Source organism: Cornus florida, unplaced genomic scaffold (assembly GCF_030987335.1).
Source record: "Cornus florida cultivar Cherokee Brave unplaced genomic scaffold, ASM3098733v1 CherokeeBrave_3.0.0_Hap2_Chr01, whole genome shotgun sequence".
NCBI lineage: Eukaryota > Viridiplantae > Streptophyta > Magnoliopsida > Cornales > Cornaceae > Cornus > Cornus florida.
In genome coordinates, this window is record NW_026775571.1 from 47,619,508 (window position 1) to 47,644,912 (window position 25,405).

A 25,405-nucleotide genomic window follows, 5' to 3' on the forward strand; every position below is an offset into this window, starting at 1 on the left:
AATCTATAATGGAATTAAAATAATTGAATAAAAGTAGTAAATTAATTTGGTTAATTCAAAATTTTAAGTTATCATTCAATCATTCGTTCGAGTACTATTTGACTATTAATCTCAAAGATAAATAAGGGTTTAAAACTCACTAATTCAATCCTCTTCATACTTTTCATCATCTTCAAAATCTCTTTATGCAAAATTTTATGGAAAACCCAATGTTCTTGCGGTATTTATTATCGAACAATTAAAGAATATAATTTTATTTCGCAAAGCAATGAAAAAAACTATTGAATCAGCTCTACAAGAAATTTATTATATAAAATCATATGATGTATTAGAATATAACAATAACGTTTATAAACACTACATTATGACCAAACATTACTTGCAATAAAAATTTAATAATTATACCTATATGTCATATATCTATTTTGTTTTTTTAATATATGACTGAATATACATGATAACATATTATGTATATAGAGACCTATAAAGTTGTTCAAACAAAGTTGAAATTTATTTTTCAAACCGTTGAAATTCATTGAGAGTACGTATGTAAGAGGGTAGTAGATTTATGTCAAAATATATATATATATATGAAAGATAAATGAAAGGTTAAAAATAAATGAAAGATATTATATAAAGTAAGTATTACAATTTATTCATATATAGAATCTATAACTGTCAACCATCTCGTTTCTCTAAAAATGTTTGCTATTAAAAGTGTTTCTAAATTCATAAAAGGTATAAGATGCACTTATTTATTTCACTTAGTGTAATGAAAAATAAAACTCCATGTTTCACTTTCACAACACTTTTCTTTTTATCCAATATCTTTTTCCAACGCTCTAAATAAACACTTTTAATAAGTTTTTCTAAACACCTCTGCATTCTTATCCTAAATCTCCAACGAACGTACTTCCAAAAATCTTTTCCAAATATAAAGACATTATATAACAGAATCATAAATATTTTGGAAAGAATTAGGCAAAGTAGAGAACTATATAACATAATCATAAATATTTTGGAAAGAATTAGGCAAAGTAGAGAACGTATATGAAAGAATAATATTTCCTAGAGAATTAAACAAAAAAGGAGTACAGAATTAGACAGAAAATCAACATGAAAAAATAAACACATTGTTATAACATAATATAAATAGTATAAATAAAACATTATAAAATAATAATAATCCAGTAAAATATCAATTAATAAAAGCATATTAGAATGAGACAGTAAGAAACTTATTTTGGCCTCTTGGAGAGTCAGGAGACTGAGGACAATTGTGACGTTGAATGACATTTATCAACTCTTTCATTTACATGTTGATCATAAATTCAAGATATATATACATATATGTATCATGATATAGTATATTGGATGGACAAAAGAAGAAAGATTAGGAAAGAAACAAAGAGGAACGTGTAAAACATATATTGTTTTTATTGGACTACTATTTTATTTATAGGCTACAACACACCTATTCATGAAATGATAGATCTGTTCAGCTATAAAAAGTTTTTTACCATTAACTTTCTTCATAACCATTCATGTTTATTTTTTTCCTAAATAACCATTCATATTTCAGTACACAAAGAGTAAATTAGGTAATTGAAATATTTCACATATCTTTTTAATTAAAAAAAATATATTATACATAGAGAGGTGATATGTTTTAACTGGACAGAAAGTCTTTATGAAAAAAAAAAGTGTTTAATAGGAATAAGTGTGTGAATTTAAAAGAAACTATTTTCTAAAAGAAAATAACTTGATAGGCAAAATATATAAAATAGAAAAGGTGTCTGGAGAGAGAGAGTGTGTGTGTGTTTTTTTTCCGCTTTACAAACAGGTGCCAGTAGTCAAGGTAACTTTTCAAAAAAATTATTTTTCATATTAAAAATCTATCTAAAGGTGTAAAAGTCTATTGGCATGAATTATTATTTTTTATTAAAAAAAATAAATAGAGAGGTGATATATTTTAACCGCACAGAAACTCTTTGATCATGAAAAAAAAGGTGTTTAATATGAATAAGTGTGTGAATTTAAAAGAAACTCTTTTCTAAAAGAAGACAACTTGATAATCAAAATATATAAAATAGAATATTATCTAGAGAGTGTGTATTTTATTTTTATTTTTCGCTTTGCAAAGAGGTGCTAGTAGTTAAGTAACTTTCCAAAAAAAAAAAATCATATTAAAAATCTAGCTAAAGGTGTAAAAGTGTATTGGCATGAAATATCAAAAAGCGTTAAAATCCTAAAGGTACAACGTTTAAGAATCAAAAGGTGTGTAACAACGAAAATTAGAAACTTGAAAAACACAATGTAAATTGAAAACTTGAAAAGTCACGTAATAATATTTTTTAACTAATTAGTTAAGAGTTTTAAAATGTATATATAGACCTTTTGATTGGGTGAGTTAAAATCGAAAGAGGATTTTTTGGTAACCCTTATTTTTTTTTATTTTTCTTTATATCAATAACTTAAACAAAATGCAATTATCTCCAAAAACAAAACCTCTGTTTTGCTTAATATTTTTAGTTTAATCTGTATGTGTAAGAGTGTATTGATAAATAATATAAAAAAGGTTGAAATCCTATACGGTGCAACTTTTAGGAATTAAAAAGTGTATAATGTAAATTGCAAAGTTGAAAAGTCAAGTCATAATATTTTTTACATTAAATTAAGTGTTTTAAAATGTATATAAATATTATAAATTGAATACACTTTTATAGGGTATATATATATATATATATATATTACCGTGTCTTGTGTTCCGGTGCCATCACCTTCACCATGCTTTTCTCTGGATACTTGTTTTCCTTTCATATCATAGACAATTTCGAGGGAATAAATTGTCTCTCCGGAGTTTATACTTAATTCCCACTGTGCTATAGGTTCCTTCATCCCATTGACGTTCATAAAAGCCATATGGCCCGAAAGCAATTGTCAGCCCATTTGCCATGGAGTCCTTAAAGCTCTAGAAACGTACAGTACTTCAAGTTTGCATGAGAAAGTAATTAGATCAAAAAGTGTTATATATATATATGTGTGTGTGTGTGTGTATTATATGTGTGCAAGTATGCAATTCAAATTACCCAAAACAAAGAGAGTATGCAATTCAAGAAAAAGTAGAAAGGAAAAATTCTTTGTTGCGGAATATTAAACCTTTAATTAATTAACGAACTATTGAAAGTATTTAAGCAATTGTCAGCCCATTGTGAGACGGGGTGCGGACACTAACTCACATTCGGCATTTGGACTTTAGTCAGTATATCATTGTTGGTACTAAAAGGAATTTTCCGTGCGTCGTGTGTGTGTGTATATATATATATATTTGGAAAGTTTAACCAACCACATACTCAGTACCCACGACATGTTCCTAGTAAAACTCGAATTCTCAGCTTCCCCTCTAAAGAGGAAATCGAAATCATACCATTGGACTGAAGGTCCTTTTGTAACCTTTTACTCCATATGTGTGTGTGTGTATATATATATACGCATATACATACATCTATTCATGTATGTATATTTCAAAAGTATAATTCAGAGGCCATTACTTAAAAACTCAGTGAAGATGATTAGAGGCGAACCCAGAAAATTAGGCAGTGGGATTTTTTGGTAATTTCAATGGGGACAATTTCAAAATCTTATGGGTATATATATATATATATATATATATATATATATATATATATATATAATTCAGAGCCATAATACAAAAGAAATAAATAAATAAATAAATAAAAATCAGTGGGGCTGATGCTCCCACTGACACTGAGCCCTCGATAAATCCGTGAAGATGATGTTAGTTAACTTGTCTTTTTTTTTTTTTTTAAACAAACAATACATCTGAACCCTTTACCTTATAATTTCTTTTGTCACATTGAACGCACACAATTATATATGATACAATTGTGTTAGTAGGTCATTAGACTCCATACTTATTTATTGGAGGGTTGTCTCCATAAGTTTAATCAAATAATAATCCTTGGGAGCTTTACGCTAACATTTTCGAGAATGACACTTAAGAATAGTATAAATTATGTTATGGGATACATGTTAATGACGACAACAACTCAAGAATAGCAAAGAAGGAGAAATTATTATTATTATTTTATTGATAATTGAATATGAAGAACAGTTGTTTTCTTATTTCTGGCTATAAAATTGCGGTTGATATGTAAATTTTTGAGGATCAATAGAGAAAAATAAAGAAAAAATAGAAAAGAAAAAGGTTGGAGAGAAATGATGGAAATACTTACATACCAAAACAGGAGAGATGGGAATGGCTGTCAGCTACTAGGAAGAGAAGGAAGCGTTGTCTTGAAATAAAAAGGAGATGGCATGGGTATATATATATATATATATATAGCCCAATGTATGTAATTTTTAAATATTTTTATAAAAATAGAAAAACTTTCGTTGTCACTCTATATAAGAAAAAATTCATTGAAAATATATCTCTATTGTCTTGGGAGTATCGGAAAGTATGGAAAATTAAATTCAGTCTTAAAATATTTGTCTCTTTTTAGACTTTGCAATGGCGAAAGCATCAGGCATTTGGACTGGTTCTTTTATTTATTTATTTATTTATTATTATTATTATTAAGAATGAAGCATCCATGATATATCAATCTCCAGCTGATTTAGGCACACAATACTAAAATAGGGTAAAAAAAGTTGGAAGCTGGCTTATAGATTTTTTTTGGTTAAAACTGGCTTATAGATTTTGTTAATTTGCTTACTGATGATTTTTCTTCTTTCCATTTAAAATATTGTTGTAATATTTGTTTGGTAAATTTTTTTTGTTGGCAATTTGTGTATTTAAAATGGGGTCTGGTACCGCTAGGCCACTTGTTGGTTGTTACATTTAAAATGGTAGGTAAATCACAATGAATCTTTAGTTGCGTGAATTAAAAAAAATTTGTGGTATCACACTCTTCTACAGGATTTATAATTCATGAATTTAAAATAGTAGGTAAACCACAATAAAGCTGAATTGTGATTTCAGGCCCTTAACCAAAAAAAATTGTGATATCACACTCTTCTACAGTATTTACAATTCATGATTTTAAAATGTTAGGTAAACTACAATGAAGGTGAATTGTGATTTCAGGCACTTAACTAAAAAAAAATTGTGATATCACACTCTTCTGCAGTATTTACAATTCATGATCTTAATAATGGTGAATAAAGTATACTATTCCTTTTGGGTGCAAACAATTCTTTGATGGAGTTCTATCATTGTCTCCATCAAAATTGGCTAATTTGATTGCTGGAGGGGGAGCTCTGCTTATACACAGTTGATCGTTTCTCTTTGTGGTGAATTAGCAGATGTTTGTTTTGGTTAGCTGGCCCTAACCGGTTTCATTTCTTTTATCCCATTTATGGGCTGTATATTTACTTACTCTTATATATGAAATTGAATTTTGAAAGCCGAATCTCAACACTGATTTATATCTCCCTTTAATGTCATACACAACGACCACAATCTATGAAGTAAAAAGAAAACTTGTCTCAACACAACACATACCGACATACGGCAGTAACAAGGCCAACAAGTACAATCCCTATTGTAGCATTCAAAAAGTGGTGTTTGTGGGGCAAAAGAGTTGTACATGTTAGACAATCTGATATGAGTTCCCTCAATAAGCCAAACTCATGTGACAGTTATGATTTATCCTCAAATGATCATAGGCCATGGTCTGACAATTCTTCTTATTTATGTTGATGACATTATTATCACAGGCCTGCTTCATCCATTATCATAGTATCAGAGCTAATCATTTTTATTCATTAAAATTTTCTCATCTTGTTCTACTCATGGCTACACCAACATCGTCACAAGTTACTCTTATCATTTTCTGGAGTACCAAACCTCTCACAAGTTGCAATTAAACTAGATCGATCGAACTATCTACTATGGAGAAGTCAGTTACTTCCCATTCTTTATAGCACTGATATGCTGCATATGGTTGATGGTAGCACTTCAACACCAGAGCAAACTATTATGGAGAACTCCAAAGAAGTTCCAAATCCATAATATTTGACCTGGTAAAAGAAGGATCAAATTCTTCTTTGTTGGTTACACGCCACTCTCACGCCTCCTATGTTTGCACAAGTAGTGGGATACCAAACAGTTCGTGAAACTTGGGAAGCTCTTGCTCGTTCTTACACATCCCAAACCGGTGCTCAATATTATCAAATCAAACATGACCTTGCAAATATGCGCAAGGGATCATCAACCATTACTGAATACATGAATAAGATTAAACAACTCACAGATGAGTTGTCTGTAATTCATTGTCCGATGTCTATGAAAGATGTTGTGCTCTCTGACGGCTTGGATCTTGACTATGGTGTGGTGGTTAATTCTGTCCAGTCTATGATAGAGACACCGTCCTTTTAAGAACTATACAGTATGTTGCTGAATCGAAAAAAACGCCTTGAAATTTATCATCAATCAGCTGCTGATCTCACCAACACCGCCTTCGTTGCCTTCCAAAGTGTTAACGCTAAAATCAGCTGGCTAGAGCCAATTCTAAATCTGATATGTGCGGGTGTGCCAGAACCAATTATATGGTTCGAGTGTGTTTAGTCAACAATAGTTTCTTTGAGAATTTTGGCTTTCAGGCGATGCAAATAGAAAGAGAACAAATATACTCCTCTGTTAGTTCATGATTGCCTTAATTAAAAGGACTTTTATCCGTGAATAAATATAGTAACAATTTGATAATAGAAAGGGGAGAAATTATAGATATAGAAAGTGATAGGGAGAAGAGATAGAGAGAGAAAGATAAGGGGGAAAGATAGAACGAGACTGAAATAGAGGGGGAGCGAGATGGAGATAGCAAGGATGCTATATAGGGAAAGGAGCTTGAGAAAGCAACAATAATAATAAAAGATTCTGAGGGTACTGGACCTCTTACAATGAATACTTCTACAATTATTTATAGAAATAATAAAGAGTCCTAAAATGAATAACTTCCTAAATATAAGCTACTGGATTACAATTGACTACCAAATTTATTACACTTAATAAGCTTTATTCTCTATAAATTCACCGTAGTTGAAAAATATGATGATAAATCTCCTCCTTTATCTCCCACATAATTAAGGGTAGTAACACTTCTATTTGATCCAAAACTCTTATCTCTCCACATAATAAATCCTTAATTATCCCCTTTAACAATTCCAATTATCCCTTTATAACCCAAATCACGTATGTAGCTGCCACATCATCATTCAAATATATGCCACCCCACTGCCACGTAATTTACCAAAATGGGTGTCAACAATGCCCCCAATTTTAAATGTCTTATCGGCTGTCGGCCACCCAAGCCGATAAGGTATTTGAAATTTAAAATATATTGGAAGGAAATTATTGGTAGAACTAATCACTTGGAATAAGATGTCAAATCAATGAGCTCCAAAACTTTATTTATTATGGGTTAACCCTAAGATGATCTTTATTTCATACCAGCCAAATCTACCGATCCTGGTTCTTCCTAACTTCTCAGAAATTCAGCCGATATCACCAGCCCATAAACCCATGAAGGACTTACCCGCCATGCGTTTTTTAACTCTACTAACAAATTATGATCACAATCGGCATGAATCAATGTAATGACCCAGTCATTTTTCTTCCTTTCCTTTTTCTCAGATTTTTACGGATATTTTTTTCTCGTTGTCTTTTCCTTTCTGTGTTCGGTTTTTTGTCGCTTGATATCTTCACGAGTGCTCTAGACTGATTTCCGAGACTCTTTTCCTTGAATTGACTACTTCTTTTGAGGATTGTGTCATTTCCACATTTGTTATTTTTCTGGACACTATTTACTTTTCGTCTTTTTCTCGTTTATCATTTTTCCTTACACAACCTCACTTTTTGTGTTCGTATTTGATTCCAGTTTTGCATGCATCCATGATATTTAAATTCCATGCCATGTGTATTTTTACTTTCTTAGAAAAACATGTTAAGTGTTTACTTTTCTTGTAAAGGGTATGGATGCATAACCTTTTTGTAATATTCTTAACTTGTGAGGTTTTAGTGTAATTAAATAAAGTAATTATTTTTTATCTTAGGGACCATTTTGTAATTTAATTTGGAAGATATTTTAGAAAAGGACTTTTTTTCAATTTTCAAAAAGTGTGACAAGTGTCACACTCTCATTGGTCCACTTGTTGATATTTGTGTAGAAACACTTTGATGCCTTGGATGATGACACGTGGAGGGTGGAGATTCACCCACTTGTTGGCCTAGGATTGGTGCACTTGTTGGCTTAGATGGTTGACAAGTGTAGGCTTAGGATTAAGCCTAGGAAGGAGTCTTGGATTTGTGACAAGTGTAGGTTCACATTTTAGTCTTGCAATTATTTTTGGGCTACTTTGGGATTACAGTGTTCAAGAAAGGTTTTTGTGCAATTGACCAAATATGTATGTGTTGACCATGGTGTAGGATCATATAGTGAGTGGAGGATTTTTATTTCATCCACTCACACTTTTTCACATTATGTCATTACCTTCCTCACCATAAACCCTAGCCTCCATGGATGAAGCTTAAAGCTTTAAGCTTTAACTTTGATTTTTGAGAGCCTTCCATTGATTTCCAAGCTTAACCTTGGGAATACTTTTTATTCCCCTCATCCTCCTCTTCTTAACCCTTGAAGGGTTTTCCATTTTGTATTTATTTGCCTTAGATTCAAGAGGAACAATCCTCTTATGAGGTAGAGGGTGTTTTAATTTATTTTCCAAGTATTTTAATTATTTTTGTATGAAATATAAGTTGTATGCATGTCTTTTGTTAAATTGAGAAATTAATGATGTATCATTGCTTGCATATAACTCACTTTAGTCTTGGTATATGGCATGGCTATGACATGATCTTTGTTATATATTAAATTGGGATGATTTAAATGAGTTTTCAAATCTACAGATTAAATGAATTTAATTTGATTTAAATTCTAGTTAATTGTGTTTTGCTTGTATTCCATTTTTAACTTGATATATGGTATGACCATGACTTAGTGCTTGACATATATTAATTTGAGATCATTTGAACAACTTTTAAAATCTAGATATTTAATTGATTTAAAATAGTTAAATTACATTTGATGATATCTTGCTCATTTTACACTTTTGATTTGATATATGTAATGAGCATACTATGTTGTTTAACATATATTAATTAGAGGTTATTTGAATTCATGAGAACATGTTTTCTTTATGGAATATATCGTTGCCTTGTGTAATGAATTGCACACTTTGTAATTAACATCATGTATGCCATTTTAGAACTGAAACTCTAAAGCATGGATTGTGTGGTTTCAACCTACTTGCGCATGGAAGGCGTTTTCATGCATTATATAAATTATGTATAAATTATTTGGTTTATTTTGGAGTCTTGGGACATTGTTGTTACAAGTGACATGGCTAGAGTTTGGCTCTAGTGCTGGAGGTATGAGTTCTCCCCAATTGAGATAGTGCGCACTAGGGTGGTCTTCCCAGCAGGTTAATACTCAGAATAACCATTTAGGTCTTGGCTTTATCCAAGGCATGATATTCAAGTCTTCCACTATTTGATTTCGCATTCAATTCCAAGTTGACAATCATATTTAATTGTGACTTGTGGTTTTGGTTATTGGTGATTTTGATGTTGTTAAGTACATCTATGCTAAATTGTTATATTTAGTTGTTTTCGCATTTTAGATTTCAAGTTGATAACTTTGATAATCTATACCTTATTGCTTTGTATAGCATACCCTTATGTTATTTGGGATTGCATACATGATGTGATTTATGCTAGAAATGTTTTAAGGTAGCTTAGGATGCTCCTTGAGTCTAACCTTTGACGTAGACATTTGGTGGCATGACCCTTTTGAATTGTTTCAAGTCAATCTAAAAATCTCAAAAGAAATCGAGTCATGCATGCTCATTCTCTACGAGTAAACTTGTTTACTCACCCCGAAGTTATTGGGCGGCTGTTTCAGGTATGAAGACTTGGTTCATCATGTTCATCATTGCTTGGATGATTGTAGACTTGAAGGTTTTTAGTTCTTGTAAAGGTCGGCTTGAAATGCCACTTGTAGCCTTATATGTCAAAATGTGTATAGTTGATTCCATATATGTAATGTGTACATGAGTACACTCTTTACAATGTATTTGGCATGTACGAGATGAGGCCGGAGGCCAATGACATGTAATTTGTATCCTATGCAATTTTTGACTTCATGGAATATTATGAAAATATTGAAAAATATTGAGTTATTACTTCACCATGTTTGCATCGGGTGTGGGAATTCCATTTTGATTTTTCCATAGGGTTTCACTAATCATGTATGAAGTGTGGCCATGGGCCAAATGGTATTTTGAAACCATTTCATAATTTTGAATTCCGAGTTTCCATTCCAAGTCTCATTTTTGTCATTTTGGCTGTCGAGGGGTCATATTTTGCATCAGCGATATCTTTAAGCCGTAGATCATTGTAGCACATCTTATTAGGTAAGCTACGTTTGTGTATATGATCATTTTCAAGAAAAACCCCATCATTGGTGATTTGAGCCTCATATGGACTCATTTTGCGTTTTTATTACATAATCTGATTTAGGGGCATTCTTAACTTGTCATAGTGGTTTTATTTTCTTCTTTCAACATGGTCTCTTAGAAAACATGATTTTAGGAGGGGTTTATTCTTCATGTTTTTCCAGAAAATGTCGTCTTGGTATCGAAAATCCATTCCAAAGTTCAGCCTTTTGTTTTTCATTTAGCAGCTTTTTGGACCTCCATGACCTGATTTCATAGAGAGGCATTTTGGGCATCTTACAGTGAGGTTTTTTCAATTTCTTTCGTAATGTCACATAGAAAGCTCGATTTTGAAGGGGGTTTTTTCTTTGTATTTTTTCAGAAAATGTCATCTTGGCCCTCAAAATTCCAATTCTTACCGAAAAACCCTTGCTGCCAGGTTTCCTTGTTGACCCTTCTATTTTTTGCTTCGTAACCGGTTAGAAGGGGTCTCCTAGATGTGCTTGGGCAGTGTAGTGGTCTTGATTTTTGGCCTCCTAACCGGTTAGGAAGGCGTGGTAACCGGTTAGATGTTCTAGGGTTTGCTCATTTTGACCTTTTTGCCCCTTCTTCTTCCGTTAGTCATATCTTCTTCATCCAAACTTCGAATCAAGTGATTCTTAAGTCTAAGTTCATTAATTTTTCATTGTATTGCCAATGGTGTGCTCAGTAGCACCCACTTTCATGTTGTAAATGACCATTTTGCCCCTAGGTTCATTCTTGTCCGTTTTTGAAACGCCGCTTCTGTATTTGTTTCTTTTGGGTTCCGTGACCTCGTTGAGGGTCACATTGGTGTCTTAGAGACGTGTTGTATCCCTTGAGACCATTGTTTCATCTTTTGCTTCTGCATTCTGGATCCAGTTCGGGTCATCACAGGACACACTAGGTTAAAAAATCCAGGGTTATCACAATCAAATTATTGTGAAGCGTTATTCTAGCCGATCTGCTTATTATCTATACTAGATGAGTGACATTGTGCCAGCAAGGAGTTTTCTTAGCTGATTTCCTTTCAGCCAATTTCATCTCAGCTGATTGTCTTTCAGTCGATTTTGCCTCAGCTGATTTTCTCAACTGAGCTCTAAGTAACCTTTTGAAATTAACATCGGTTGGTCTTTTTTTTCTTTTCTTGAAATTGGGATAAGGACAGCGAGCTAAAACAATTCTTTCACTGATGATTATTTGTACCGATTATTAGATGTCACAATCGACGAAAAATTCTAGTACATAGGCCGCTTTGTTTTCAGCCGATTTGTACCCTTCCATTCATGGCAGCAACCATGTTGAATGGGAACAAGTTAGGTTTCTCTTAGCTGCTCTATCTTTTCATCTTGATTTACAAGAGCAACCAGTTGATTTACCAACTACTGATATTCGACTATTAGAGCTTGCCGATAATCGGTAGTCGGTGACTGATAAATTTCTGGTAAACTTTACTGCCAATTTTTTGGTAAAATTTCCTGCTGAGATCAGCAAGGCTAGTCGATTTCAATACCAGGCTAATAGTTTATCCAACTTTGTCATTGATAAGTCACTTGTTGAGACTGATTTACCACTTGCTGATAATTTGCTGCTCGAACTTATCGATAATGTAATGCTGGTGGCTGAAATTTTACTGGTGATCGATAATAATCGTACCGATTATACGGCTGATATTCTCTACCATTGAGAGTCGCAAAATCATTGTTAGGCTGAAGTGGAGCATACAGGTCAACCCATTCTCGTTGTGAATTTGTAATTATATGCCCCCCGGCAGTTGTCGGTGGTACTAGTTGAATTAATGGATTGACCCTTCCTTGGTTTTGATTACCCCCTTCTTGTTGATCTCTCAAAGGAGGAATCGGCTATAATGGTGGGCGTTGTGGATTTTGATTTTGCCGGTGATTTACTGACAGCTGATATACCGGCACAGTAGTAATCACTGGTGGATTTGATAGTATCGGCGGATTACCGATCGGCATTCCGATAGTAAGATTTGGTAGGACAATTCCTGCAGAAGTTTTCTATAGCCCTTGAGAAATAATTGTTGGTGGTGAAGAAATGCGTTGAAAGAATAACTCATGAGCATTTGAAGCCTCGGATTAGGCAACCGAAGTTATCTAGGGCTTTAGGCAGCTGATATTTGACTCGCTATTTCCACCTTTAGACTTACTTCTCCTACTTTGGAGTTTATTTGGGAATTCATTCCATCCATTCGAGCCTCCAAACGGGTCTCCTGGCGTTCCATTCTTTGCTTAACAGCCTCAAACATTTGCATAATAGAAGTATTAGATGGAATGGATGATTCTGCCACATTAGATCCACCTGGGCCAATTGGCAGGTTCTCCTCTTCATTTTCCTCAACTAATTGAACTTGCTCTGCGTACACTGGCAGCTGATCAGCCACTAGTGGTTAGTAATATTTTGGCCAACTTTGCTGCTAATTTTCAGCTAAACTTTCCTGTCGAGATCGACAAGGCTGATTGATTTCTATATGTGGCTGATTTACTGTCGAGCACGATAGATGATAATCTAGTAAGCCATATGTCTGATTAGTCATCGGTTGCCCCCTGTGTATTGAAAGTAGCTGATATACATGAGCAACCAGCTAATTTACCATATGCCAATAATCGACTGCTAAAACTTACTGATAATCGGCTGCTGGAACTTGCTGGTTATCGACTTTTGGCATCTGCCGATAATCGACTATTGGCATTTGCTGATAATCAGCGACTGTTAGATTCTGCCGATAATCAACAAATGTTGGCGTCTGCCAATAATCAGTGACTGGTTGCTGATAATTATCTGGTCAACTATATGGCCTATTAGAATACTGATACATCAGCTAATATAACTGATCAGAATATTCGTACTTCGGTTGAAAAGCCGACTACGTATTTTTACTATTAATCACTCACCTAGTGGGGTCCTACCTGGTGTGCCAAGAATGTTGACGCTAAAATTGGCTGGCTAGAGCCAATTCTAAATCTGATGTGTGCGGGCGTGCCAGAACCAATTATATGGTTCGAGTGTGTTTAGTCAACAATAGACTTTTTGAGAATTTTGACTTTCAAGCGATGCGAAGAGAAAGAGAACAAATATACTCCTCTGTGATTTTAGGATTGCGAAGGACTTTTATCAGTGAATAAATATAGTAACAATTTGAGAATAGAAAGGAGAGAAATTATAGATATAAAAAGTGATAGGGAGGAGATAGAGAGAGATAGGGAAAAAGATAGAACAAGACTGAAATAGAGAGGGAGAGAGATAGAGATAACATGGATGTTATATAGAGAAAGGAGCTTGAGAAAGCAACAATAATAATAAAAGATTCTGAGGGTGTTGGACCTCTTATAATGAATACTTCTACAATTATTTATAGAAATAATAAATAGTCCTAAAATGAATAACTTCCTAAATATAAGCTACTGGATTACAATTGATTATCAAATTTATTCCACTTAATAAGCTTTCTTCTCCACAAATTCACCGTAGTTGAAAAATATGATGATAAATCTCCTCCTTTATCTCCCACAAGATAAGGATAATAACATTTCTATTTGATCCAAAACTCTTATCTCTCACATACTAAATCCTAAATTATCCCCTTTAACAATTCCAATTATTCCTTCATAACCCAAATCACGTATGTAGCTACCACATCATCATTCAAATATATGCCACCTCACTGCCACGTAATTTACTAAAATGGGTGTCAATACAAAGTCGAGGTAATGGACGAGGCAGAGGCTACCGTGGTCGTAGTTGTGGAAATAATTCTGGTGGAAGCTATGAACATTTGAGGATAAGCCATAACTTTCATATGAGTTTGGCTTATTGAGGGAAATTATATCAGATTGTCTAACAGTACATAAACCCATTTCTATGTACAACTAGCTGAGATGATAAACATATAAAATATATTAATGTTGAAAACACACAAAACAAAACCCGGTCTTGCTGCTTTATAAAGAGTACGATCCAATTTAAAATTTTGAAAGAAAATACTCAACATAACTTAGTCACAAAAATTAAAATTCAACTTCATATCAAAGTAAATATGATCGTCTTGCATTTTGAGTTGCAAAATCATCAAGTCAATTTCACAAATGGTTTTAGATGGTCAACACTGATATGCTTAGTTTTTTTTGCTTTATACGACAAATGTATTAGGCCACAAAATCCATACATCCTTAAAGCATTTTTAGTGAGCTAAACATTATTGTAATACCCCTAATTTTAAAAAGATAGTCTCGGCATTTTAATAATTATTTTATTGCATTTTTATTTGTTTATTTGTTTTATTTGCCAGTTTATTTTAATTAATGGATTAATTGTTTTATTTAATTGTATTGCCTGTTTAATTGTTTATTTAATTGTATTTTTATTTTCTTTAATTGATTGTTTAAATGGTTTATTAGTTTATTTAAATGAATTAATTGGTTTAAATTGAGTAAAATATAATTAGGGTTTTTATGTATGTTTAGGTGTAGGGTTTTATTTTATTTTAGTTAGTCACGTATTGAGTAACCGACTTGGATTGTAAATTTGATTATTTTCTTTTTCTTCTGGGATGATAATTAGAATTAGGGTTATGTTTTTCTAAGCCTATAAATACAACATTATGTCGGCTTAGGGTTTTAAAAGAAACACAAATTTTGTTCACATAAAGAAAGGGTTGAGAGAACAGAGGCACCAATTAGGGCTACCAAGGAGGAAAGAAAGGTTTTGCTTATGGATTTAAACCAGAGCAGTAGGAGGTTGACAGTGAACGGACGTCGTCAGAAAAATTAGAAAGATGGCGACGAGGTTTTGATTAAAAACCACACAGGCAAGTTCTATTCTGTCTCTCTCCCCTTGACCTGTGTTCTATGCATGCCTAGATGATCTCTAGGGTTTTAATCAAACTTTAAATAAATCTTACATGCTTAGTATATGTTAATTTAATTTCCTGTATGTGTTTAATGTGATCTGGAATAGTTCCTGCAATTTTGGGTTCATTGTCTGATATTAAAGCCTAATGAATCGGTAATTATTTTAGTTGTTCTTTTTAATGCAAACTGTTTGGAATAAATGACTAGGATGATACTAGGTATAAATTAGACTCTTAAGTTCAATTTTAATGCAGAACAAAAGAGTTGAAAGTGGTTGGAGACGAAGCAGAAGGCCAGAAAAGGTTCACGGCTCTCAGAAAGGGAGGGAGCCGGCTCCATGGAAGAGGGAGCCTGCTCCCCCAAGTGAAGAGCCAACTCTAGGGGTTAGAAAGCCGACTCCTACCCCTCTAGAGTCAGCTCCAAGGAGCATGGAGCAGGCTCCATGCATGGTTGGAGCCTGTTCTCAAGTTTTGAGATCAAACTCTCCTATGTTATCACTTTTTGGAAAATTTTTGGCTCGGTTTGGATGCTTTGTTCTTCCAGAATTGTTTTGGGACTTTACTGGAAGGTTCTAAATACTAGTTTTGAGTAATATTAAAACCTCTTATGGCATAGTTTATACCTTTAAGCTAATGGATGGAACAATAGGAAAGTAATCAACCTTGCATGCTGTTAACGGATGGAAAGAATTAAATTATTTAATTTTGTTTTAACAATTTAATGGACTGTAGCATATTTATAAATCTTGTTTTGGATGCACAATAGGGTCATTTATTTAACAGACTTGATCTGCGCTTACTCTGGATGCTAATTGCTAAAATAATAAACTCTGTGCTGCAATTACATTGATTTATGTTTTGGTTACTAATTGCTGAACTATTAAACTATGTTTTGTCAATTACATGGATCAATGTGTTGGACTTTAATTGCTGAATTATTATATTAAATTATGTCAATTACCTGGATGTTATGGATTATATGCATTGGTATGGGACGGTGGCATACTAGGGATGGTTTAGCTCAAAACGCTAAGACCTACCTTATTGGAATAAGGGAATGTATTGTAAGATATTGAACACTACTTATATTTAAGTCAGATCAACTGAGTAAGTTAAGTGACTACCTGGATTAATTGTTATTTGTGGTTAAGTCAGATCAACTTAATAAGTTGAGTGACTAACTGAATTATAAATCGTATGTCAGATCAATGAACAATTGAATGACATACTTTGGTTTTGGACGGACTTTAAATATATGACTATGGTACCACGATATGAGCTTGAGTCTCAGGATCATTGGCTAGGGAGCGTATATACATCGGGATGCATAGCTGGCCATGACGGTTGAGGTGTACCCTGTTAGGTTTAGGTACTCATGCCCACCACTGGTGCGTTTTGCATGTTGCCTTCTTTTCAGGTTGAGACCCCTTTATAGTCCAGTAAGAGTCCCTTAGTGTGGATATATATTTATGTATGGACTAGATAGATATTGTTAAGTTATCTAGGATGTATCTGCATATTAAGTCTCTGTTTGGATTGTAGTTAGAATAGAACTTGTTCGTGGGCCTGACCCATTATCATTTTTTAGGTATCGGACGGTTCCAGTCTTAGGGCTTGTTCGGGCTAAGCAGAGACAGTCATTCTCTCTATCGACGACGTAGGATTTCATTTCATGTTTTAGATTTGGATTTTATCTGCAATTGTTTATTTTCAGTTGGGATTTTATTTAGGGGTCCACTAGATGGATTCCCAAGTTATACTCTTGGAGATTTTGGAAGTTTGGGATTATATTAATCTTTAACGTTTGAGGATTTTATATTTAGAATTCTTTCAGCTTTATTATTTATTTCTTAAGTCTTTTCGTATTCCTACTTATTTATATATTAATTGTTTGGTATCCCCTCGGGTTTGGGCTTGGGCCTGATCAACCCGTGTCTCGGAGTCGAGGAGTATCACAGTTGTATCAGAGCACTCCAGGTTCAAATGTCTCTAGGATTGTTCGTATTAAGACTTTCGCGTAACGTTATCTCTTGATTAGAGCTTAAATTTAGGATTCATTGTATTCCTTTACGGTTTGCTTAGAACGTACAGATGTCAATCTTATTCTGTAATTTCAAAATCTTTGGCACTAGGAAAAGGATGTGATCCGCGATAAAAGCAAAGAAAGACCAAAGGAGGAAAAAGATTACTCCGACGATTCCCCTGCGAAGGCCGACCAAGAAGGCAGAATTGGAGACCAAGGAATTGGTTCCAATAAGTGTTATTTCGAGGTTTAAGTCAAGGAAGGTTTCTAGTGTGCGAGAGTGGCCACCATACTGTGGACCTAACACAACTTCGATGGTGCTCGAAGCTGAGCTAAGTGGAGAGGAAGACCTTGTAGAAGGCCATGATGGAGGAGATACCGGATCATCCAGGATGGGGAGTACTGAAGTTTAAAGATGACTGCTCTTTTAAAAAGTAATTTTAATTACTAGTAGTAGAGGAGGTATTAGTAAAAGTGTAGTACGAATTCAATCACATACACTAGTACTATGTTAAAGAATATTTTACGATTATTCTTTTGACAGTTTATGGTTTAAAGAAGTTCTAAATAAAGTGAACTGGTGGTTTTGGTTTTTCTCTTGTGTTTCATGAGAGCATTTTGGTGATAGTTACATTAATGGTTTTATTAAACTATTTTGGAATATGATTGTCGCAATAAGTAATGATTATCATAGTGGAGTGATTGGTTTCTGAATAGGCAAACAAATATTTGATTGTAAGTACGTTGTGATGAGACAGGACGATTACCAAGGAGTTTATAAAAGAACTTATGTAAATCAGTATGGTAAGTTTGGTTTCGAAGGAAGAATTTCCAAGATACAGCAATAATCTAAAAGTGAGTAGATTACGGAGCATTTTGGATTACCTTACGTGTTTTTGCTCTACGGAGTATTCAAAAATTTTGGGTTTTTATAGTTTGGTTGGTGACACAGGTATGTGATAGACCTAATGGTATTTCTTCACCTATAGGCGATGTTGCCATTTTACTTGGGAGTGATGTGCCTGTGACATTACATATTGGTAGACTCAGATTTCTAGCCAAACTAATGGTCTTGGACATGCACACTTATGCAGTGTCACTTAGGATGGATTGCTTATCGCACTACCATGCCCAAGTTAATTGTTATGATAGATTTATTGTGTTCACCATACCTGGTCAGGATATGTAAGTCGTCGCTATGCCACATTCTAACGGAGTCACTAGCACTTATTTGTTCCATATGGAGAAGGAAATTTGATAAGCGCCAAATATTGCATATTCAAGCACCCTTATTTGCATTAGTTAAGTCCATTTGTAGTTCAATTGTTTATATTTTCTCCAGTTCTATGTTTCTGTGCAACTTTCAGGTTTTTCTATAAAAAGGGAATAAAATGGATGTTTTCGAAGGTTTGTTGAAAGAGCAAATCAATCTGGACTTTTGCATCCGGAGATTTCCAAGAAGAATCTGCTAAAATAGGTCTATGAAGTCCTTTTACAATGAAAAAGGGGCAAATGATTCTCAATAGGCCAATGCTAAAATCAAATGAAGGATGTCCATAGCAAGAAGAGAAGAAAATGCATTCTGATGCATTTTCGAGTGCTCGAAGCCCCACCTTCAAGTGCTCGTGCGGCATATGAGAGAACCCCCAAGTGCCTCCATGACATTCGAGCGCTCGAAATGGAGTCTTCGAGCGCTCGAAATCAAAGCAGAATGGTCCAAGTAAGCTTCGAGCGCTCGTCCATGTTCTCGAGCCAACATTTTTGTACCAAGGAAGCTTCGAGCGCTCGTGCTGCAATCTTCGAGCGCTCGAAGGAACATCCCAGCCCACTTGTTCCTTGATTCCCTCAATTCTTGGTTTCCCTCTTTTATGGAGTGGTTGGAAATGTTTATTTTGCGGGAGAGGAAGCTCAGTTTTTGAGGTTTTAGTAGACTTCTTGTCTACATAACAAAAGGAGAGGAGAACCAAGGGGACATATACATATTATCTTGCAAGATTTTTGGAGAGAAAAAAAGGGAGAAGAGGATAGAGTTCTTGTGGCTAGAAAGGTGGAGCTCGAAAATGGAGGGAGCTCTGAAGTTTCTTCCTTCTTTTAGGGCATCCATGGGTAACTAACTCCTCCTCTAGGGAGGTGATGGAACCCTTCATTGTAAGCATGTTCTAATTTTGAATCTATTGTGGGGAAAATAATGTACTCTTGTGGTGATTCCATAATCTAGAACTTTTACTTGATGTAATGAACTGATTTTGATTTAATGATCATGTTGAATCTACTTTCTTGTCTTAGAATGTATGTTTTCATGGTTGTATGGTTTACCTTTTCATGGTGACAATGAAGATAAGATTTTTGGAATGGTTTTAATGGCATGTTGTTGAGAGATTTGATAGGCCATAGCTTAGGTCCTTCCTTTGAAGGCTTATTCTTAATTTTTAGCTTCATGTGCTCTTATCATGTGATTGATGACTTGACAATTTCTAGCTTAGTGAACATGTCCAAAATTACACTTTAGTTTAGGTAGTTAAGCATGTAAAATCTTTGAAAAATTGTTCTTGTTTATTGATTTCATGAATCCTTTGAAGGTAATGTAGTAACCTTGAGTAACTACTTATCATAGCCATATATTTATGTTGTTTTCCCCCGAATGAATCATAGTCTAGCATGTTTATATTGTAGGTGGTGAAATTGCTTCCCTAGCCTTCTCTATCTAGATCTCCTTCCTTTACATTCCTTGCAATTTACTATTTTATACATTCCTAAATTCATAGTTTAAGTGACAACCCAACAAATCCTCTATAAACCCCCTTATCATTCTAAAAGATGATTCTAGATACCCAGGTTGCCATAGACTAGCAGTCCCAGTGGTTCAACTTACCCGACCAATAGCCCTATTTTACAATGATTTATGTTATTGCAAATGGGTTGATTTAAAATTGATAATCGATCCGCCGATCAATTTTTGGTGCCGTTACCGGGGAACTGCAAACGGTTTGCAACCGAAGTTATAGGGTTAACTTTGGTTTGATTGTTAATATTGTGATCTGTGAATATTTCTTGTGCGGTTTTGACTGTCTTTGTGTCTTAAGTTGTTTATGAGATTCTAGGGACTTGATGCTCGCCGAAGGAACGCTAGCAAATTTGTAAGTCTATAAGACTCCAGGTAAGTCTCTCGACCTTCTAATTTCGAAATTGTTAATATCGTGCATGTGTTAAATTTAGCGATAGTTAAGTTGTGAAGCCCTTGTCAAGGCTATTGTCTTGTTTATTTTCAATTGCAAGCATCGGTCCTTGTCGTGGCCATTTACATTTCTGTCTTGATAATTGAGGAGAAAGGGAGCATCGTATGTAGAGTTGATAATGATAAATTGCTGTGATGATTGTGTTGTGTGTTGTTGATGTTTGGCCGTAGATCACTCTCCCTACCAACTCTAGAATCACCAGTTGATATAAATTCACTAGAAAGAACTCTTAGAAGAAACCTTAAGGAATCTACTAGCATAAGAGAACTTGAAATTGAATTTAACGTAATGGCTGATAATGTTGGAGATGTCGGAAATGAGGGAATTAATAATGATAGGGCCGAAATTCCAAATGTGGTTCCCATGACTCTTCGGGACCACTTCATCCCTACCACTTATGCTTCTCCCTCTTTCATAGTGATGTCAAACATTGAGGCTGCTCAATATGAAATTAAATCTAGCACCATCCAAATGCTTCTATCTTTTCATGGCTTTGAAAATGAGGACCCCTATAAGCACCTTGATGAATTCCTTGAAATATACTCTGCCATCAAGCTTAGGGGCTTCCCTGACAATGCTATTCATTTGCATCTCTTCCCATTCTCATTAAAAGAACGGGCAAAGTATTGGTTGAACTCCCTTGCTGCAGGTTCCATTACTACATGGGCCCAATTGCAGCAAGAATTCCTAAAAAAGTATTATCCAGTGAGTAAAACCAATTTAATGAGGCGTTTCATTCTTAAGTTTTGTCAAATTAATGGAGAACAACTCCATGAGACTTGGGAAAGGTTACAAGACCTCCTTAAGAAATGTCCGCATCATCTAATTCCAAAATGGCAATTGGTGCAAGCTTTCTATGCTGGGTTAACTGACCCACATAGATTCATGGTTGACTCGTCTTGTGGGGGGATGTTTATGTCTAAAAGTCCGGATGAGGCATGGACCCAGCTTGAGAATTTGAGTGAAAACTCGTTACAGCATAATTCTCATAGTGGTCCAACCTCAACCAATACAAAGAACCCCACTCCATGTCAACCGAAGACAATGAGGGAAGAATCATCTCAAGTGGATGCCATAGCTCATAAATTCTATCAATTGATGGCACCACATCTCTCCCCCTCTTTGTCACAAAATTCATCTAGCTCGGTGTGTGCATCATGTACTAGTCTATTCCATCTCTCAGAAGATTGCCCCACACCGGAGCAATTTTCCAACCCCAATCAAGAGCAAGCTAATGCCATGTTCTCAAGGCCCGGGAATAATCCATATTCCAATACTTCCAATCCGGGATGGAGAGATCATCCGAATTTCTCGTGGAGTCAACAAGCCCCACAGAATTTGCAATTCCAAAAATCGGGGCATCAAAATCAACCCCCTCCTCAATTTCAAAATAGGCAATTTCCAACCTCTTCAAGTTACCGTCCTCCGTATAATCCAAATGTCTCTAATCAACCACCTGTGTTCCCAAAGGATGAGATTTTGGCTGCAAATAAACAAATGATGGAATCTCTAAATCAGCAAATGATGGAATCCAACAAGCAACTCTTGTCATCTTTGCAGCCCACTCTCCAAATGGTTCATTCCCAAACTCAGTCTATTGCTAAACTTGAGAATCAAGTGAGGCATATAGCCACTTCAATGAACCAGCTCCTTCAAAGAGATAAAGGGAAGCTTCCCACTTAACCTTTTGAGAATCCTAGAGGGATGCATGTGATTGATGAAACCCCTCCTCCAAGTGGGCCGAATTGTGAACATGTTCAAGTAATCACCACCCTTAGGAGTGGTCGAGTTGTTGATAACAAGGTTGATGGAAACAAGGATGACAAAAATTCTCATTCAAAAAATCCAAATCCTAGCTCCTCCAATCCAAAAGTCACTCCTAAAAATCGAAATTCTACTCATGAAAATCTCAAGCTTGTCACCCCAAATGTGGAAACTTCTTATGAGCCTAAAGCTCCGTTTCCTCAACGTCTCCAAGAGTTGACACATTTTGGGAATAAGAATTTCAAAATTCAAGACATGTGGGAAGTTTTCAAGCAAGTAAAGATTAACTTGCCTCTCTTGGATGCTATCAAGCAAATCCGTCCCTATGCAAAATTTCTTAAGGATTTGTGTGCTCAAAAGCGCACGTCCAGAAATCATTTGCCAAAGAAAGTAAGGTTAACTGAAAATGTGAGTGCAATTATTCAACACAGTGCTCCTCCAATGTATAAGGATCCAGGCGCCCCAACTATCTCGTGTGTCATTGGCGACAACAAGATAGAAAGGGCTCTCCTTGACTTAGAAGCTAGTGTAAATTTCATTCCATATTCAGTTTACTTACAGCTAGGGTTGGGAGATCTAAAGCTAACTTCCGTGGTATTGCAGCTTGCCGATAAATCGGTAAAGCACCCACGAGGCATTCTTGAGGATGTCATTATCAAAGTGGACAAATTCTACTTCCCGGTAGACTTTGTGGTTCTTGACACGGAACCGGTCCATGATCCAAAAAAGCAAATTCCCGTGATCCTTCGTCGGCTCTTCTTAGCCACGGCTAACGCTTCCATTAATTGCCGAACCGGGGTGATGGACATTGCTTTTGGAAACATGCAAGTAAAACTTCATATCTTCCATGCAACTCAACATCCTTCGGATGAGGATGATTGTTTTCTTATCGATGTGGTAGATGAAGTGGTCGAAGAATCTCTCCCCTTCATTCTAAGCAAAAATCCTTTGGAAACTTGCATGTCTCACTTTGACTTCTCAAACTTTGATATTGACCAATCAATCCAAGAAATAAACTCCTTGCTTGACATCAATGCTATCATGGATACTCCTCCTTGGAAAATTTCAAAAGAACCGCTTCCTCAACTTTCTTCTACTCCTCCGGTCCCTTCCTTGAAATCTCCTCCACAACTTGAGCTAAAGCCGCTCCCCGCCCATCTCAAGTATTTGTTTCTGGGTGCGAATCAAACTCTTCTGGTCATCATTGCATCGGACCTTCAAAAGGACCAAGAAACTAGCCTTTTAGCAATGCTACAAGAGCACATAGAAGCTATTGGCTGGGCATTGGCTGATTTGAAAAGAATTGACCCCTCTATTTGTATGCATCGCATTCATATAGAGGATGACGCAAAGCCTTCTAGAGAGGTGCAGCGCAGGTTGAATCCGAATATAAAGGAAGTAGTCATGAAAGAAGTGATCAAATTGCTAGATGCGGGAATCATCTACCCCATCTCTGATAGCAAGTGGGTAAGCCCCACGCAGGTTATTCCAAAAAAATCTGGCCTCACTGTTGTTAAAAATTAAGCGGGTGAGCTCATGCCTCAACGAACCACCACCAGGTGGCGTGTGTGCATAGACTACCGGAAACTCAACTCTTCAACTAGGAAGGATCATTTTCCACTCCCATTCATTGATCAAATCCTAGAAAGGCTAGCCGATCAGAGCTATTATAATTTTCTTGATGGTTATTTCGGCTATAACCAAGTGGCAATTGCCTCACAAGATCAAGAGAAAACAACTTTCACATGTCCCTTTGGAACTTTTGCTTATCGGCGCATGCCTTTTGGGCTATGCAATGCTCCGGCTACGTTTCAAAGGTACATGATGTCCATATTTTCTGATATGGTTGAAAAATTCTTGGAAGTTTTCATGGACGATTTTTCCATCTTTGGCTCCTCCTTTGATTCATGTCTCCACAATCTATCTCTTGTACTCCAAAGATGTAAGGAGACAAATCTAATTCTAAGTTGGGAGAAAAGCCACTTCATGGTCCAAGAAGGCATTGTTCTAGGCCATGTCATTTCTAAATGGGGAATTGAGGTAGACAAGGAAAAAGTTGAGTTAATCTCTAATCTTCCTCCTCCAAATTCTATCCGTTAAATCCGTTCCTTCCTTGGCCATGCCGGATTCTATCGTCGCTTCATCAAAGAGTTTAGCAAAATCTCTCGGCCCTTGTGCAATCTTCTCGCCAAGGATGCTCCATTCAATTTTGATGAAGCTTACATGGAAGCTTTCATTAAACTTCGCACTCTTCTCTCATCCGCCCCAATCATGAAACCGCCAAATTAGTCTCTTCCTTTTGAGATCATGTGTGATGCATCCGATTATGCATTAGGCGCGGTTTTGGGCCAACATGTGGACAAGCTTCCACATGCCATCTATTATGCGAGCAAAACTCTCTCTGATGCTCAGTTAAATTACACCACCACTGAAAAAGAATTGCTAGCTGTGGTGTATGCCTTGGATAAATTCCGTTCCTATCTTCTTGGATCCAAGGTTATTGTCTTTCCGGATCATGCCGCTCTTAGTCATTTGCTAGCCAAAAAGGAGACCAAACCCCACTTGATTCGATGGATACTCTTACTTCAAGAGTTTGACATTGAAATCTGGGACAAAAAAGGACTGATAATAGTGTCACAGACCATCTCTCTCGGTTACTCATTGAGAAATCTTCTGAATTTGCTGCTGTCCGTGATTCTTTTCCGGATGAGCAACTTTTTCAGATTTCCCATTCCAGTCTCCTTTGGTATGCGGATATTGTCAATTATCTAGCGTTAGGCAAAATTCCATCCAATTGGTCCAAACAAGAAAGAGACCGTTTCTTCTCCCAAGTTAAGCATTTCTTTTGGGAAAATCCGAAACTATTCAAGTATTGCCTGGATCAAATCATCCAACGATGCATTCCCGAAACTGAGACCACAATCATTCTAAATTTCTATCATACTCTTGCTTATGGAGGCCATTTCAGTGCCAAAAAGACAG